The sequence below is a fragment of the Canis lupus genome, chromosome 26 (genome assembly GCF_011100685.1).
Source record: "Canis lupus familiaris isolate Mischka breed German Shepherd chromosome 26, alternate assembly UU_Cfam_GSD_1.0, whole genome shotgun sequence".
NCBI classification, from domain to species: Eukaryota; Metazoa; Chordata; class Mammalia; order Carnivora; family Canidae; genus Canis; species Canis lupus.
Genome location: NC_049247.1, coordinates 4,778,728 through 4,798,013, shown reverse-complemented (window position 1 = coordinate 4,798,013; position 19,286 = coordinate 4,778,728). Strand labels below are relative to the sequence as shown.

General features: G+C 41.6%; 1 protein-coding gene across 4 annotated transcripts in view; it reads left to right on the top strand.

Annotated features, from left to right (window-relative positions):
• The window catches only part of TMEM132B (transmembrane protein 132B), a 409,478-nt gene that overhangs the window by 244,955 nt on the left and 145,237 nt on the right, over positions 1-19,286 (top strand). The gene's annotated exons all lie outside the window — the stretch shown is intronic.

Below are 19,286 nucleotides of genomic sequence, written 5' to 3'. Positions count from 1 at the left end.
TATGTCCTGGCACAACATGGCTACATATCTTATTGATGCTGAGCAATTTACAATCTGTATCCAAACGTGGCTATTTAGGCAACTTGATGCTGATGGCAACAGCATCAAGCATCAATGCAGCCTTTCCCTCTGAAGAGCTTTCTCTGGGTTACCAAATGATCCACTTGGCCCTGGGGAGGACTGATCATGTAGTTTGCAGATGTCTTCCCATTGGGATTTACCTGGTTTTCCCCCCTCTTGAGTATAGGTTTTGGGGCTATAGGTTTTGAGGAGGAAGATGACAGAGGTAAGGTGCCATATTTATCACATCATACGAAGAGTACAGACTACCGACACTGTTCATCATTATTCATATTGACCTTGATCACCTGGCTGAAGTAGTGTTTGTGTTTCTCTACTGTGAAGTTACATCCTCTCCCACTCCCCAATCCAGTTTCCATACTGTTCTCTGGAAGGAAGTCTCTATACATAGCTTACACTTAAGTGGTATGTTTATGTTTCCAGCCTTTGATTCTTTCTTCACCAAGGGTTCAGGAAACCCTGAAGAAAAAACCCCCAGTGCACCTGAGCCATCCTCTCTCCCCATCACTGTGGTGCAGAGGGATAGACAGGTTGTTGGAACCATTGTTTCTGGTTCCTGAACAAGGATTGCTCAGCCTACCCCTTTCCAGAATGACACTGTGGAATGGGAATGTGTAACATTGTAAACTCCTTGCCTAGAGCTTCCTGGCTGGGATGCCCTGCTTTCTTGTACATTTGAGTTTCATCTCTTATGACTATCCAAGGGAGACATTTAACCCTTTACAAAAGAGGAAGGAGAGAGTTATGATTGGTTGCTACTCTGGGTCCAGAATTCTTGTCCTGTAGCCCATGATAAGAAGGATTTGGGTGCAGAAGGGGATGGAGCTCCCAGCCCTGATCTTCCAGGGTTAGGACAATCTCCTGGTTTCTCTCCAAGGGTGGAATTTAGACATGTTTACCCAAGTCACCAACAAGAAAGGCCAGCTCCAGGAACCAGGGCTGCTCAGAAACTCACTCAATGTCTCTCCCTGGTGAAGTTTACATTCTAGTGGGATGAAACAGACAACAATAAAAATGTTTCCTCTTAGTGGAGGGAAGTCCTAGGTAGCTAAAGTCATAATGGAGTGGGCATGCCCTAATCTAGTAGGACTGGTGCCCTTATAGGAGAGGGAAATTCAGATACAGCCACTCACACAGGAGGAATGCCACATGAAGGTGAAAGCAAGGATCAGGGTGATACTTCTAGAAGCCAAGGAATACTGAAGATTTCAGCAAACCACCAGATCTAAGGGAGAGGCAAGGAACAGATTCTGCTCCCAGGTCTCAGAAGGAACAAGCCATGCCGTGACACCTCAATCTTGGGAGCCTCCAGGATTGGGAGGGAATCACTTTCTGTGCTTAAACCACTTGGTTTTTAATTTATTTTTTTATTGGTGTTCAATTTACTAACATACAGAATAACACCCAGTGCCCGTCACCCATTCACTCCCACCCCCCGCCCTCCTCTCCTTCTACCACCCCTAGTTCGTTTCCCAGAGTTAGCAGTCTTTACGTTCTGTCTCCCTTTCTGATATTTCCCACACATTTCTTCTCCCTTCCCTTATTTTCCCTTTCACTATTATTTATATTCCCCAAATGAATGAGAACATATAATGTTAAACCACTTGGTTTGTGGTGCTTTGTTACTGCAGCCCTAGCACATGAATTCATGTCCCTGCTTTGTCCCTGTGCTCTCTTGGGAATGCTGGTCTGCGGCTGAACTCTTCATGGTCAACTGGCTGGCTGGTTCCAAGGAGTCTTCTCCTCCATGTCTCAGGATTTCCCCAGGAGAAGACACTGTTCCCAAGTTCACTCTGCCATCTGCGAACTTCTCTTGGGTTTGAGCATGGCTGGCTCATCTGCAGAGGCAGATATGTGCAGGTGAATAATTCTGATGCATACAGTATTTGGGGACTCATGCCACACACTCATGCCAGTAGGTATTTGAGGAAAAGCATCAGTGGAGGAGGGAAAGTCAACACCTTCAGTGCAAGGCAGCTAGCTCTGCCATGGAGGAAGCACAGGTGGGGAGGGCAGCCCTGCCCGCGCCCCCCCGCCCCCTGCTTTGGATTCACTTCCCCTGGGCTGCTTGAGGTGCCGTCAGCATTCTGGGGCTGGCAGACCAGATCTGAAATTGTGATGCGACATGAGACTGACACAAGCCAGCTACTTAAAACAAAAAGAATGGACATGTGGGTTTTTTCCACCTTTTGGCTATTTTGGATAATGCTGGTTTGAACATGTAAGTTTTTGTTTGAACACATGTTTTCAGTTCTTTTGGGTATATACCTAGGAGCAGAGTTACTGGCTTACGTGGTCATTCTGCGTACAACTTATTGAGGAGCTGCCAGACTGTTTACCACGGTGGCAGGCCCATTTATTTTCCCGCTAGCAGTGTATGAGGGCTCTAATTTCTCCAAGTCCTTGGATAGCAAAAGAGAATGTATGTCTTTCCATACAATGGGGTATGATTCAGCCATGAAGAGGAAGGAAGTGCTGACACCTGCCAGAACCTGGATGCATCTTGCATGCGTGATGCACACTGAGAGAAACCAGACACAAAATACTACCTAGTGTATGGTTCTGTTTACGTGGAGTGTCCCTCGTAAGCACATCCACACAGATAGTGGATAAGTGCTTGCCAGGAGCTGGGGGGAGGTGTGTGTGAGGAATGACTGCTACTGAGTCTGGGGTTCCTCGTTAGTCTGAGGAGAAAGTTCTGGAAGTAGGTGGTGTGATATTTGCACACCTTGGTGAGTGTGCTCAATGCCGATGAGCTGTATGCTTTAAAATGATAAATTTTATGGTATGTGCATTTACATAATAAAAAACAACAACAACAAAGAGATCTTTTCTCTGCAAAAGTCACCTATAATGTACTTTCTGGCCAGCGTAAGAGATATTCAAAGGCTGTTTCTGACATGTAATTTTTTTTTAAAGATTTTATTTATTTATTCAGAGAGAGAGAGACAGAGACAGAGACAGAGACACAGGCAGAGGGAGAAGCAGGCTCCATGTAGGGAGCCCGACGTGGGACTCGATCCTGGGACTCCAGTATCACACCCCGGGCTGCGGGCGGCGCTAAGCCACTGCGCCACCTGGGCTGCCCTGACATATAATTTTTAACCTCTCTGTGGTCCTTTTCATAAATCCTTACATAAGGATGAACTCCACTCAGTGAGAGTTCCTAAGAATTAAACACATTTTGAAGAATTCGAAGCTAATGATATCAGAGCTTGCGGTTCCCGTGGGCAGGCGCTATATCGGGGAAGACACTGACAAGGTTTTGTGGAGATTAACAACAGCTCCCTGTTCAATCTCAGAGAGAGGTGACTCTTAAACCAAGGAGCTAAAACATCCGCTACGGAGGAACAAGCAAAACTGGGGACAGATGAAGCGGGGCTCTGCTGTGCGTGCAGGTGTGTGGCCGAAGCCTTGAAGCAGTAGCTGGCTCCCTCCTCTCTATGCAGACCTTTCCCTCCTTTTCTGTCTGTAACTCACGAGTGGTTTCAAGCATACCTTAAAATCTAGAGAATATTGTAACAGATATCTATCTATTTACCACATGATCTTGTCCCCGTGCTATTTTTTCCCTATGTGGCTGCAGAGCTTAAGAAAACAAAAGAAAAACAAACCAATAAGACTCTCCCTGTTGCTTTCTCCCTCTGCCCTCCTGAGAGCTAATCACTCTCCTGAGTTACATGTGCATCCCTTTTATGGATGCTTATGTAATTTTACCCCATAGGTAACTGCTGTGATTGGGATGTTTGTATCCCGTCCCAAATCCACGTATTGAAATCCTAACCTCAAGATGATGGCAGTAGGGTGCCTTTGGGAGGAGTTGAGGTCATGAGGGTGGAGCCCCCATGCATGGGATCAGGGCCCTTAATCAAAGAGACCCTAGGGAGTTTGCTTGTCCTTCTACCACATGAGGACACAGTGCAAAGCTGCCATCTATGAGCCGGCAGGTGGGCCCTCAGCAGATACAGAATCTGTGGGCACCCTGATCTTAGATTTCCAGCCTCCAGAACCATGAAAGATAAATTTCTGCCGTGTATGAGCCACCCAGTCTGTGATCTTTAGTTATAGCAGCAGTGTAAGACAGAGAACTTTCCATAGATACGGTGTTGTGTTTTCAAACTTCATATAAATGGTATAGTGCTACAGGAATCATTTTATAACTTGCCTTTTTTGCTCAGCATGACATTTCCTGAATTAAACCCTGTAGATGCATGTAGCTGTGGGTCTTTCTCCCCCTGCTGTATAGTATTCCGCAATATAGATATTCCATAATTTATTGACTTATTCTTCTGTTGATGAATAGCTGTTATTTGAACTTCTTCTCTTACTGATCTCAGTACCCACTGTTGTATGTGCTGTATTCAAGATTTGCACTAGGTCTCCTGGGATAGTGGTTTTTCATTTGGGGGTGAGGGTGGTGGTTTGCAACCCATTCAGGGTCATGACAAGCATTAAAAAAGGAAATTGAATAGACAAGCACAGACTAGAAGGCATCAGAGTCCATAGCAGGTAATAAGGGAAATACTTCATGAAACTTCAGTGTCCCTTTCGTGTCTGATTTTTTGAGTTGCTGTCCCAAATCTATTGTTTCCTGGAGGCTGGAGTGAAAATACACAGTGCCCAAGCTCCAGGGTCTCTATACAGCAGTGGGGATGTAGCATGCTTGGGTACATGCATCTTCAGCTTTTTACCTGTTGGCACATTGGTCTCCAAAGTAGCTGCACCAATTGATAAGTTGTGTTTGAGGTTAGAAGTCTTCTTAACTTCCTGAGAGGAGAAGATTTTTCCAGAAGCTAGCTCTTGAATGTTTTATTTCGGGTTGATAATTCTTCTGGCTTGATAATATGGATCTGTTGGTGGTGGTTTGTCAGAGAAACGCTCATCTTAAAGACACACCATTTAATTTCCCTGCTGTCAAGAGGCAGAATTAAGTTATTCCTCTTTTTAAAAGAATGATTTAAGTAGGAAATAATGAATGCAAAATGCTGTAGTTAAACATCAGCAGATATGCTGATGGATGGGTTGTCACTTGGGTCTTGCTATAAAGGGAAAGAAAATGATATTTAATCATTTTCAAAAAATAAAAACAGCGATGATGAATTTGATGCATTTGGACGCTGAGTGACTCATTAGGGTACATCATTATTTTCCAGTTAATAAAGGAACCTCACATCTCCCCCGTGATTAAACCCTTGCTAAGCAAAGAAGTCTTTGTTTCTGAGAGCAGGCTAGGTCTCCTGAACTATGTGAACGTAGGAGCTCTGGCTGCCTGGCGCTGGGCCAGTGAACCTCTCAAATCCAGGTGGCAAATTGGTAGTCCAAGTTTGACCTGCTGGGTGTTTTTCTGATTTTGTTGTTGTTGTTTTTTTCCTTCAATTTGGGCCAATGCTAAAAGAATTGGGAGGTTTGACTAGAAATACACATTTCAGGCACCTCTGGAGAAACTGCAGGTCTGGATGGATGGATCTGGCTGATACTGAATGGCTACAGTCTCCCGGAGCTTACTGGTGGCTCAGTTTAGAAGGGGTCCCCACTGGCTCATTTGCCACAGTCCCCTCTGCTCCCTGCTATCCCCTCAAACCCAGTAAAACTTCTCAACCCAATTTCAATGTGTGTGTGTGTGTGTGTGTATGGTTCCCCTCCCCACCAAGCAACAGTCCAACCCCAGCATGGCATCCTGTAGTCCGATCTCTGCTGTTTCTGTCTACCTGTCCATTGGTGATTGATTCCATCTCCAGCCTCTCCTCTCTCCTGGGTGCTCAGGAGGGTGGGACTGAGTCCCTGGAACTAGCAGCCCCCATCTTCAGGTGTGTTCCCCAAATCACCTCATTAATAAGAGAAAAGAAACCTTTGTTGCTCTCTTAGCTTAGGAAATTCCAAGGTGTTAGGAGCTCTGTGCCAGGAATGAGACAAAAACCAAATACATATAGGCATCCCCCGTACCCACAGTTTCAGTTACCCATGGTCAGCCATGGTCCAGAAGCAGGTGATCCTCCTGACCTATTGTCACAATGCCTGTGTCATTCAACTCCCTCCATTGCCTTTTATCATCTCACATCATCACAAGAGGAAGGAGGAAGAGTACAGTACAATATTCTGAGAGCAGGAGAGAGTGTACATCCACATAACAGTCTATTGCTATGATTGTTCTATTTCATTATTGTTGTTGATCTCTTACTGTGCTTAATTTATAAGTTAAACTTTATCATGCATGTGTGTGTATGGGAGAAAGCTTAGTGCACATAGGGTTCGGTACTGTTGGGGTTGCGGGCATCCACTGGGGGTCCTGGAATGTAACACCCACGGACAAGGAGGGGACTCCTGTATTTCTTGCTATAAATCACAATGTCACACTGGGGTTGGCTCTTTGTTGGCAATTCCCCATTAAGTGCACAGTTGTGTTTTCTTTTAGGAAAGAAGTATTTCTTGATATCACTACTTATTAACTATGTGACCTTGAGCAAGTTCTTTAAACTCCCGCCTTCATCTCCTCAACTTTTAATTAATTAATTAATTAATTTATTTATTTTTAAAGATTTATTTATTCATTTATGATAGAGAGAGAGAGAGAGAGAGAGAGAGAGGCAGAGACACAGGAGGAGGGAGAAGCAGGCTCCATGCTGGGAGCCCGATGTGGGACTCGACCCCGGGACTCCAGGATCGTGCCCTGGGCCAAGGGCAGGCGCCAAACTGCTGAGCCACCCAGGGATCCCCTCCTCAACTTTAAGGACAATTTTGGTTTTTACCCGATAGGGGTGCTAGGGGATTAAACTCTTTGATCCATATAATATGCTTACCCTTGAGCATGGCACCTGGTAAGTGACTTGTAAGTATTGCCTGAATTAATATTACTAGTATCCACTTCTGTATCAAGAGAGGGAGATGCCTTTCAAGATGAATGGAAAACATATTCCTTTGTAACAAAGCAGATTATTCCTATACGATTAATCTGGAAACAAAACATTTCCATGTTCAAAGAGACAGTGTTAAAACTCCCACTGGAAATAAGCCTTAGTGTCTCTGTGATAAATACACAGAAAAGGTGTATGATGAAAAATGTAATGAACCAGTAATAAGGTTTTAACAGTGTTTCTTTCTAAATGCAAGAGTCGAGTATTGCTTTTGTGAACCACGCAGGGTATGACCTGCTCTCACTCTGTCACTGGAGGAGGGGACAGGTTCATCTCTTCAGGCGTCTGAGACCCCACATGTCCTAACCCTGCACTGGACTGCAGTCCTGGGTGATCTGGGAAGAATTCCTCAAATCCAGGGGAAGGACTCAACTCTGATCCTGCTTTTTCAGCAGGAAGCTAGGTTCTGGGGAGCCTTCTCCATCTGATGACACCCTCCATCTGAACCCCTTCTGTAAAGTGGAATTCTCCTGCAGGCTCACCAGGGGGATTGCAGGGCACAAAGTATAAAGAGCAACCCAAACTTTGCAAACATTCTCTTAGTAGTTTCTTCTTGCTCAGAAATTCACCCTGAAGACTTGAATCCAAATGCAATGTTTTTGAAAATCTTTTTTCTGCCTAAAACTCCTGGTCTTCGGGTACCTGAGTGGCTTGGTGGTTGAGTGTCTGCCTTCGGCTCAGGTGGTGATCCTGGGGTCCTGGAATTGAGTCCCGCATCGGGCTCCCTGCAGGGAGCCTGCTTCTCCCTCTGCCTGTGTCTCTGCCTCTCTGTGTCTTTTATGAATGAATGAATGAATGAATCAATCTTTAAAAAAAAAAAACAAAAAACCCATGGTTTTCACCCAAAACACACACACTCAGGTGAACGAAAATGGATTTCAAGGTACATTTTATTTTCCTCCCTAGAAAGTCTTTTGGATTCCACTGTCACTTGTTTTGAAGGCAGCAGCTCTGCCAGAGGACTAGACCATGTCTGATTGAGGAGTGGAAAGGAGAGGAGGTGGATACTCAGGAGAGAAGGCTGCTGTGAAATCTGTTGTCCGCGCTCTGACTGCCTCTGGGCGGGGAGCTTGGAGATCTGATGGGGAAACTGGTCAGGTGAACCTCATGCCAGCCAGTGCTGGGTTGGGGATATTTTTGTGATTTGCCTGCATTCCTCTCCAAGGAGGTAAATACCATATCATTAAAAATTATGTGGTCAGATTTGGGTGGTTCCTAGCCATGTGACCTCAGACGAGCGACTCAATCCCTCCATCCCTCTGTTTCTCATCCGTGACATGGGCAAGAGCAAAACCTGCAGGTTTGCTGCGGGAACTAAAGGAGATAGTTCAGCTCAGGTGTTTTAGTGCAGTGCTGGGGACAGGAAGCCCTCAGTAAATGATCTCCGCAAGAGAAAGATTGTGGGGTGCCTGAGGGTCTCAGTCAGTTAAGCATCTGATCCTTGGTTTCAGTTCAGGTCATGATCTCAGTCAGGGTCATGGGATCGAGCCCCTGAGTTGAGCTTCCTGCCCAGTATGGAGTCTGCTGGAGGTTCTTTCCCTCTTCTTCTGCTCCTCCCCTGTTTACTCCCTCTCAAATGAATGAATGAATAAATAAATGAAATCTTAAAAAAAAAAAAGAGGAGAAAAAAGATGTCCTGACTAGGAGCAAGGACCAAGTGCCCCATAAGGATGCTACCCCACTTGAGCGGAGACCACAGGAGCGGTGTTTCTCTGTGGCTCCTTTGATCATAATGTGTGAAATCTTAATCTATCCTTAAGTGGAGTTGAGTTTTGGACACAGAAATACATATCTCTGTATGACATCTACAGAAATTAACTTAAGTTTTGACGAATGTTGATGGGGCCAAGCAAAGATGATCCGGGGGTCAGAATTGGCCCCTGGTCTCCGGGTGCCAACTCTCAGGCACTAGCTAGTCCCTCTGAGGGGTAAGAAAGTAGGCCAAGCGATGGGTATGACTCCCGTTTCCCTTATCCTGGGATACAAGCAGATTTCACTTGTTTTTTTTTTTTAAGATTTTATTTTTTTATTTGAGAGAGAGAGAGAGAGCTGGAGAGAGAGTGAGCAGAGGGGAGGAGGAGAGGGAGAAGCAGACTTCCCACTGGAGATGCGGGGCTTGATCCCAGGACCCCGAGATCATGACCTGAGCCAAAGGCAGACACGTAACCAACTGAGCCCCCCAGGTGCCCCCAGATTGTGACTTATGATGCCGATCAGCACCTCACGCGGCAGGGGACCGTTCTGGCTGAGAAGTCCCGAAGGGAACCCGAGCCTGAGCAGCATTCCAGGGAGCTGTGTCTGCCTTGGGTGATGCTCCCCGAGCTCCTGCTACTATGTTCCTTCTTCAAGGTAGAGCGTGGGCCTCTGCTGGCTTTCCAGGGAAACCTGGCCGGAGCAGAGGCCCAGGTGTGCGGCGGACGGTGGAGCCGGAGCTCCGGGAGATGCCCGCCGTGTCCAGCCGGTGGGGAGGAGGGGCCGGTCGTGCCGGTCCCCCGCCAGGCCTCCCTGGCTGCAGACTTCGTGCGGCGCGGTGCGGGGAGGGGTGCAGGCGCCCTCTCCCTCCGCGGCCTCCAGTGGAGCCAGGGAGCTCCCTGAGGATGGAGCCGGGCCCTGGGGTGAGCTGCTCCGTGACCCCACAGCATCCCCGGAAAGACCGGTAAGTGGCAGTTCTGGGACCCCTGCCGGGAAGAACCGCCTGGATTCTCTGCTTCAAGAGAGTCTCAGCGAGCTGAGTAAGGATCATTGCTGCGGATATTTTCCCCTGTGTTCTCGGTAACAGTTCTTAAGATAGAAAGTGAAGTTATCTTAAATTGAAATGGAAACATTATAATTAAACATTTACAACCAAAGCAGATTTATAGCTATGGTGGTTACATTTTTCATTGTCAGCAGATGCCACTGAAGCTAAATAACCCATTGAAATTGTGAGAAAAAATATTTTTTTAAACGTCTGTTAACAATGGTAGTCTTTATTCTATTTGTTTTCGCTGGTGCCTTAGTGACAATAAAATAGAAGGCAGCCGTGCACCGTGAAATTGAGCTGAATTGGGAAGGGCAAGGCTGCTGAAGTTTATTTTCTTCCCCCGTGGTAATTTATTATAGTTGCCTGCACAGTGGTTGGGAAACATGTATCTATTCGGGGTGGCTGCTGGATTGAAGGAGGTGTCATTTTTTTATTCCCATTTCTCTTATCTTTCTTAAAGATGAGGATAGGTCATTGTCCTCATTTGCATACAGGACTTGGTGTCCGTAACAGGATAAAACGGCCCTAATTATTGGAATGACATCTCACTTTATATGTGCTTCTAGTTTGTGGGGTGCATTCTTCTTTACTTTGGTCTGTGTAATTTTAAAAATAATGCAAGGTCATTGTCCAAAATTGAAAAACAGAAAATGTAAAGAGCTGCTATTAAGGTATTTTTAAAGTTCCACTCAGTGCTCTCTCTGAATTGATTACATTCTGTATAAACAATTTTCTCTCCTGCTTTTTGTTTCTTGGCTTTGTATTTTATCATAGGCATTTGCAAATGTAATGGCAAACTTTTTGTAGACCTTTAAATAGTTCCTCAGTATTTCCTCATGTGGATGTTATGTAATTTCCTTAGTGGGGCCAGCTAGGTTGTTTCAAATATTGTGTTGCTCTAAATAATGCTTGAATCTTCGTCTTTTTGGTTATTTCCTTAGGTGCATTTCCAGAAGCCATGGTACTGGCTATTGACATTTTTAAAGACTTATCACACACTTTGGGAAATTGCTTCTCAGGGAGGTATAAGTTAATACCTGTGATGGTCAGTTTTGTGCTCTAACTTGGTGAGGCTGTAGTCCCCAATTATTCAATCAAACAGGAACATAGGTATTCCTCTGAGGTAGATGTGATGAAAGTTCATAATCAATTGACTGAAAGGAAAACAGATTATCTTAGATAAAATGTGGTGGGCCTGGTCCAGTCAGTTGAAGTACTTTTACGAGCAGAACTGAAGTCTCCCTCCCGCAGGCAAGAAGAAATCCTGCCTGTGGACGGCAGCTTCAGTTCCTGACTGACATGGTCCAGCCTGTGTTTCCTGAAGCCTTGCCCTTTAAGTTTTATTTTATTTTTAAAAATATTTTATTTATTTGAGAGAAAGAGAGAGAGAGAGCACAGCAGGGAGAGGGAGAGGGACAAGCAGACTCCTCACCAAGCTGAGAGCCCAATGCAGCTCGATCCCGATATCAAGCTCGATCCCGATATCGATCCCGATATCGAGCCCAATGCAGGATCCCAATATCCTGACCTGAGCCAAAGGCTGACACTCCATTGACTAAGCCACCCAGGCACCCCTGCCCAATAGGTTTTAAAGTTGACCAGCCAGCCCCTTGCAGTTGCTTAAGCCATTTCCTTCCAGCATGTCTCTTACTCCTACTGGTTCCCTGGTTGAGCCCTGAGTGATGCACTTTGCCAATAGAAAGTATATCAAGTGCTCCCTCTCAAAGTATTATTATCATATTAACATTTTCACTTATTTAATTAACATAATCTGTATCCCACTGTTTTCTAAATTGTTTTTCTCTCTAATGGGACCAAAGAGCTTTCAGATGCTTATTGATCATTTGTCCTTCTACTTTTGGTAATTGTTGTTTCCCACCTTTGGTTGAGGAGGCCCACTGTGTGTTTGCATCCTCTCCTGCTCTGTCATTTACTAGTGGCTTTGATTGCTTCAGTTTCTTCATTTGTAAGATGGGGTTACAGTACCTCCCTATGCCAGTTATTATTGTTTTTCCTCTCTGCCCGTGGTTCACTTTTCAACACCTGCTCAGAGATCATGGGATGGATGGTAAGCATGTCTCCTTTGCAGTGAGCATGGTTTAAGCTTTGTCAGTAGAGAGTGCAGGAGGAAAGGCGTTCTCCTTAGGTATCTGGGGGTTGCTGTCTTGTGTTCTTCCTGCCACCTTTCGACTGCAGTGGTGCATGTGGAGGACATGGTGTGTCACATACACTAAACATGAACCTGAGCATGCAATCACTCTGTAAGCTCACAGCCTTGGCCTGGCCTGGCCTGGGGACCACTTTGCTGTGGACTTCCCATGTTGGACACTGTGCACCGCAGGTCTTGTGTCACCCTGCCAGGTGATGGACTCCCAATGCCCCCTGTATGCCCACATGCTAGCCTTGGCCTTCTTGTGCCTAGGAGACCTGACTCCTGTGGCCCCTGGTGTAGACATTTGGCACCCCAGGCTTTGTGCCGCCCTACTGGTGAGTGGGCTCCTGACATGGATCAACTATGTGCCTCCCCACCAGCATCTGTCCTCCTGCAGTGTTCCCTGCTGATCTGGTGACTGTGGGCCAGCTCTGGGCTGAGCAACCTGACTCTATATCCTGGGGCCTGGAACCTTGCTCTCTCTAAGAAAGTCTGCACCTCAGCCTTATGAAGGCCTTCTCCAACCCTTGTCAAGTTGTTTTACTCTCCATCAGCTCTAGAGGATTCTTTTGAGATTTTTAAAAAATTATTATTATATTGATAATTTCTTTCCCATTGTAGTTCATAATTATTTGTATTAAAATTTTCTTATTCAAATTACTGATTGGACCCTGACTGTTACCTTCCATCACAGAATTACTATGAAGATCTATGAAGATTTTATGAGATAATTTTATGTCTGTAAATGGTCAGAGCTCAATGAACTTTAGTTCTTATGACTTTAGGCATTTTCTTACTGATTTCTAGGAGCTATTTATATGTTAAGGATGTGAACTTTATTTATTTATTTATTTTTAAAATATTTTATTTATTTACTCATGAGAGAGACACACACACAGAGGGAGAGAGAAGCAGAGACACAGGCAGAGAGAGAAGCAGGTTCCATGCAGGGAGCCCTACGTGGGACTTGATCCCGGGTCTCCAGGATCACACCCTGGGCTGCAGGCGGCGCTAAACCGCTGTGTAACCAGGGCTGCCCAAGGATGTGAACTGTAAAATAGACCTTTAGAAAGGTAATATAATAAAGTGGCCTGTGGAATATCTAACTAGAAGGTCTGATTTTATATTTATTAAGAAGTAACCAGACTTAAGTGTAACCTTCTAGTAAAAGAAACTTGGATTTGAATTCAGGCTCTAATTTGCAACCTTTGGGAAAATCATTTAGCCTCTTCTGGCCTTTTGTTTCTCACTTGTTAAACAGTGAATACAAAAAATAACTGCCTTATTGGGTTGCTGGGAAGATTACAGAAAAAAATAATACAGCTTCTAGTATATTTTTTCCTACATGGTATGCCCTTCATAAATTACTCTTTCTTTTCCCTTCCCAATTCATGTCATCCAGTTTCACTGGTAATGAAGTGTGTCATTTGCGTTCATAATCAACCTTATGAAGTCATCAATATGGGTGTTATTTTTAATCTAGTTTTACAGATGATTAAAAACAAAGGAATAAAGTCATCGAACCATTTAGCATGGCGCACAGCCTGTTAGTTGCAAAGAACTATAGTGTTGCATTTGGGACTTAATTTTACCCTACTTAAAATTTACTAAGTTACCCTATAGTCTGTGGATTCTTGGTGACTTGGACCTTTTGTCACTATGAAATTACCCTCTTTATCCTTTTTGTGCTTTTTGTCTTAAAATCTACTTTGATATTAATATTATATCATTTTTCTTCTGGTTACTGTTCACATGGCCTATTTCTCAAACTTTTAACTTCAACCCATATTTAAAATATTTTGATATTTTGATTGGGTCTCTTGTATATTTTCATTTTTTGTTGCTCTGTCCTTGTTTACTATGTGGAATGTTTTGTTCATTAACATTTAACGCAATCCATGATACTATTGTGTTTTAATCCGTGATCTTACTACATGTTTTCTCTTTATCATTCCTGTTCCATATTTTTTTTTCTTTCTTTTGGATTGATTAATGGAAAGGATAGAATAATAAAAAAGGTTCTCAATTAGCTGTGAATTTGCACACTTTAATTCTTTTGTGGCTACTCTATAGAATTCAACACATCACATTTGTTTATCAGTAGCTAATATTATTTGGTAATGTTGACATATTTCCAACAACTGCTTATAATACTTAAATTCCATTTATCATGTTCCATAACTGTATTCTATTATTTTTTAAAAGATTTTATTTATTTATTTGAGGTAGAGAGAGAGGGAGAGAGAAGAGAGAGGAAGAGGAGGTTGAGAGAGAGAGAGTGTGAGCTGGGGAGCAGGAAGGGCTGAAGGAGAAGCAGACTCCCCGCTGAGCAGGAAGCCTGTTGTGGCGCTGAATCCCAGGACCTTGGGATCTAGACCTGAACTGAAGGCAGATGCTTAACCAACTGAGCCACCCAGGTGCCATACTATATTCTATTATTGTGTAGATCAATACACTATTAGTGTTATCTTTTTATAGTCAGTATTCACTTATATTACCCACATATTAGCCATTTTCTTTACTTTTTTCCTTGCTTCCTGCATTTCTATTCTATCATCTGGGCTCACCTTTTCTTCTGCTTTCTTCAGCATTTTATTTAGTAGTGTCTGGTATAGGTAAAATGTTACCAGTTTCTGTTGGAATGAAAATGCCTTCCTTCATTTTTGTTGTGGAAGAATATTTTCCCTGATTGTAGAAATCTAAGTTGGCAGTTATTTTCTTTCAACACTTTGAATACATCATTATATTGTCTTCTGGCTTACATTGTTTGTGTTGAAAAGTTATTGTCAGTCTAACTAGTTTTACTTTCAAGGTAATAATCTTTCTTCTTTCTGTGTCTGCTTTTTAAAAAAGTAAAAAAAATTCTTGAGGTATAATTTGAACGCAATGAAACACACCCGTTTTAAATGTAGGTTTTGATGAGTTTTGACAAATGCATTCCCTTACTAATCAGTACCACTAGCAGGATATATGATATTGCCATGACAACTGATGGTTTCCCTGTGCATTACCCCAGCCAACCTCCCCCACTCCTGTTCCCAGGCAACCACTGACCTGCTTTCCATCTCTGTAGGTTAGATTGGCCATCTCTAGAGTTTAATATAGATGTAAAGATGGGTCTTTTGCTCAGTATGATGTTTTGAGATTTTTCCATGATGTTGAGTGTGTTAGACTCTGTTTCTTCTCCTTTTTTTCCAGTGGAAGTTTATGGTATAAATACCATTTATTATCTATTTGCCTGTTCATAGACATTTACATTTTTTCAAGTTTCATACTAGTATGAAAAAAACTCGCATGTACATTCATAAACATTCTTTCTGTGGAGATATATTTATATTTCACGTGGTTAAATCCTCAGGATTAGGATTACTGCAGCATATTCTAAGTGCATGTTTAATTTTGTAGAAAACTGCCAAATTGCTTTTCAAAGTGACTATATCATTTATACTTCTTTTATACGTCCTGTAGCAAGGATGCTCCACATCCTTGCCAACATTTGATATTGGCAGCCTTTAATTTTAACCACTCTTGCATGTATATCTTGTATTTCTTTAATGACTAAATATTTTGAGCATCTTTTCTTGTGCTTATTTGGCGTTCATATATCTTCTTTGTTGAAACATTGTTTCAAATCTTTTATCCATGGTGGGGGGGAACCAGGTCAACTGTTTTCTAATCATTACATTGTAAGAGTTGGTTTTATATTTTGGATACTCATCTCTTATTACATACATATTTTGCAAACATTTCCGACTAGTCTGTGCTTTCCTTCTTATTTTCTTCCAATGCCTTTTGAAGAACAAAAGCTCTAGATTTTAATGAAGTATAGCATATCAATTTTTGATTTTATGGGTCATGATCTTTACATCCTATCAATTTTTTGCCCTACCTGAAGTCATAAGGATTTTGTACCACATTTCCTTATATGGGTTTTATAGTACAGCTTTAATGATTAGGCCTAGAATTAATTAGAGTTTATTTTTGCAAATGGCCAGAAATAAGGGTCCAGGTTATGTTCTTTTTTCTCTTCTTTTCTTTGTTCTCTCTTTGTCTATCCTTACTTTTCCCTTATTTCCTTTTCTTTTTTTTTTTGCCGTTTGTTGAAAAAATTCTTTCCTTGTTGAAGTACCTTAATACCTTTGAGGAACATCAACTGACTATATTTTTTCAAGTCTATTTCTGGACTCCCTATTTGGTGCCATGCTACATGTCTATTTGTCCATATTAATTTAATTATCTTGAATCCAGATAATATAAGCTCTTCAATTTCATCTTCTGTTTCTTTTTTTTTTTTTAATTTTATTTATTTATTCATGAGAGACACAGAGAGAGAGAGGCAGAGACACAGGCAGAGGGAGAAGCAGGCCCCATGCAGGGAGCCCCACGTGGGACTCCATCCCGGGTCTCCAGGATCACACCCTGGGCTGCAGGCGGCGCTAAACTGCTGTGCCACCGGGGCTGCCCTCATCTTCTGTTTCAAAATTGTTCTACTATTCAAAGTCTTTTGTATTTCAATATATGTTTTGGAATTAGTTTATCAAGTTTTACAAAAAAAGCCTGCTGGGATTTTTGACTGAAATTATTTTGAATCCATCAATTTGGAGGAGAAGTAACATACATTTTAATAATATTTATTAAGTGTTATGTTCTATGAATAGGTTACTGCTATCAATTTATTTAGGTCTTATATACATATATCTTTTCTCAGCAATGTTTTATAATTTTTAGCATGCAGCTATTGCAAATATTTTGTTGCATTTATTCTGAAGTATTTTTAATGCTCCTCCTGCAAATGGTACTCTTGTTTAAAATTCTAATTTAAAAATGCAATTTTTTATACTGATGTTATATTCTGTGATTTTACTAATCTGTTGTTCTAATAACTCTTTTGATAGTTTTCATAAAACTTGCTATATAGATCGCCATCAGTTATGCCTCCTCTTATTAAAGGCAGTTTACTACCTCTTCTCTATTTTGAGTACTTATTATTTCTTTTTCTTACCTTATTATTGAGAACACCAGTACAATGTTGTATAGAAGTGGTGATGTTGGACAACCTTCCCTTCTTCCTGGTCTTATGGAGAAAGCATTCACTCTAAAACCATTAAATATATGTTACCTGTACTTTTTTTGGCATATGTGTGGATGTATTTTATGAGATTGAGGGAGTTTTTGTTCTATTTCTACTTTGCTGAGAGGATATATTGTATTGAATTATGTCAAACTTTATTTCTGCTTTTGTTGAAGTCATCATACATTTCTTTTAAACTTATTACTAATGTGAAGTACACTGATTTTCATATGTGAAATCAGAGAGAGGGGGAGAGAGAGAGAATACACATGTTCAAAGGTGAACAAGCAACAATGTCAATGAAATATGGGATAAAATGTTAATAGGCAAATCTGGGTGTTCTTCATAATATTCTTATTCTTGAAACTTTCTAGAAGTTTAAAATTATTTCCAAATAAAATGTTAAAATGTTTTTAAAAATCTAAGACTGTGCCTGAGAACTGCAGTATCACATTTCCCTGTGGGTATGTGTTTGTAGTCTATTCTTTTGAATATTCATATTTTGACAGTTCATATTTCCTTGTCTCCCTGTGTGTCTGGTTATTTTTCATTATATACCAGGCATTGTGTTTTTGGAACTGTTCATGGAAATTATTGGAGTCTTTAGTTGAAGTTACCTTTCTTCAAGAGGGTTTATGTTTGCTTTTGCAGGTACCTAGGAGCACAAGCATTCTGGGATAACAGAGAAAACTTGGATCATCTTGATACACTTTCAGGAACTGACATGATTTGAAATAAAACTGAGTGGCAGCCCATTTTTGGCTCACTTCCATTCCCATGATATGGCCCTGGGTGTTCCCAAACAAATTTAAGTGTCTGTATTTTCTAGGTTTCTGCCACTTTGTGGTCTCTGGACTTCATTATATGTCTGTAGCCCTGTGAGGTGTCAAAAGGTATCATCCCCTCAGCTTCCCTGAGCCATGTCTAGGCTCATCTCCCTTGGCCTCTGTCATTTCCTGCATTCTGGTTCAGTAGTTTCTCATGTTTATGTTTCTTTACCTTTTTGGCGTCCCTCAGTAAACCACCCTTATATTTCAATCAGGTTTTCTTGTTGTCCTTGGTAGGGTTGCTGATTGGGATTATCCAGGCAACCATTTCTGAAAGCAGTGGTTTCCCATCTTGATTGTTTTACTGCTGTAAGAGAGTCCATGACAGGGATAGATTACGGCTTATTTAACCATTCCTGCATCAGTGGACCTTTAATTTGTTTACAAACTTACTGTTTCCAAAAATGTGGGTTAATTGTGTTTGTACATGTCTCTTGTGAACTTTTTAAAGTGCTTTTCTAGAAAAGGTTCCAGGAAATTAAATACCAAGTAATGGGGTTTGTATATTTTGAAGCAGCCAGTTGTTTTCCAAAATGGCTATACTAATCAATATCCTATGAGCAACGTGTGAGAGTTTTCATTTCCCTGCATTCTTTTCAGTACTCAATATTATAAAATCTTTTAAATGTAATTGGTTTGGTGAGTGACAATAATATCTTCTTTTTTTGACAATAATATCTTTTTTCCTGATTTTTATTTCAGTGACTGCTAGCCATGTCAAACATCTTTTCATATATTTATTGGCCATTTGCACTTCCTTTTCTGTGAAACCCCTTTTCATTTTATTTGGCTGTGGGCTTATATTTATTGATTTATAGGTGTCCATTATGTATTTTGGATATTAGCTCTTTACTTATATACCAGATATTGTCCCAAATTTGTCACATCCATTTAGTTTTTATGGAGTCTTTTGTCTTACGTATGTTTAAAATTTTATGGTAACCGTGCTATTAATCTTATGTTCTATGACTACACTATATCTTGCTCACTAAAATCTTAAACTTTGTATCCTATAATTTTCCTAACAATCCTGGTTTGTTTTTGTGTTTTTGCATGTCAGTGACTTATAATCCAACATTAAACATTTTTTGTTGTTCATTCATATATTTTGAGTTCTTGCTGCTTGCATTTTACTTTCAGATTTCATGGTATCACTTTTAAATTAAGAGCATTTGGTGACCTTTTCATAGACTATAAAAGTTGTTGCTTCTTCTCAGCACACACTTTTTTCTAGTTTTGTTTTGTTTTGTTTTTTTCCTAATGATGACAGTAAACTTTAGCATGAAATGTGCAGAAACCTGGATCGAACATCAGGGGAAAACAGATCAGAATTTTGGTTGCCAACCAGCTTTCTATGTATCTGTCTAGGCACAAACATTTTGTCCCTTTGAGCCTCAGTTTCCTCTGTCTCAAAATGAGAGAATTAATCTGCAAACTCCAAATTCTTTTCCGGTTCTCATATTTTTATAATTCTATCTTGATGAAATTTAATCTTTTAAAA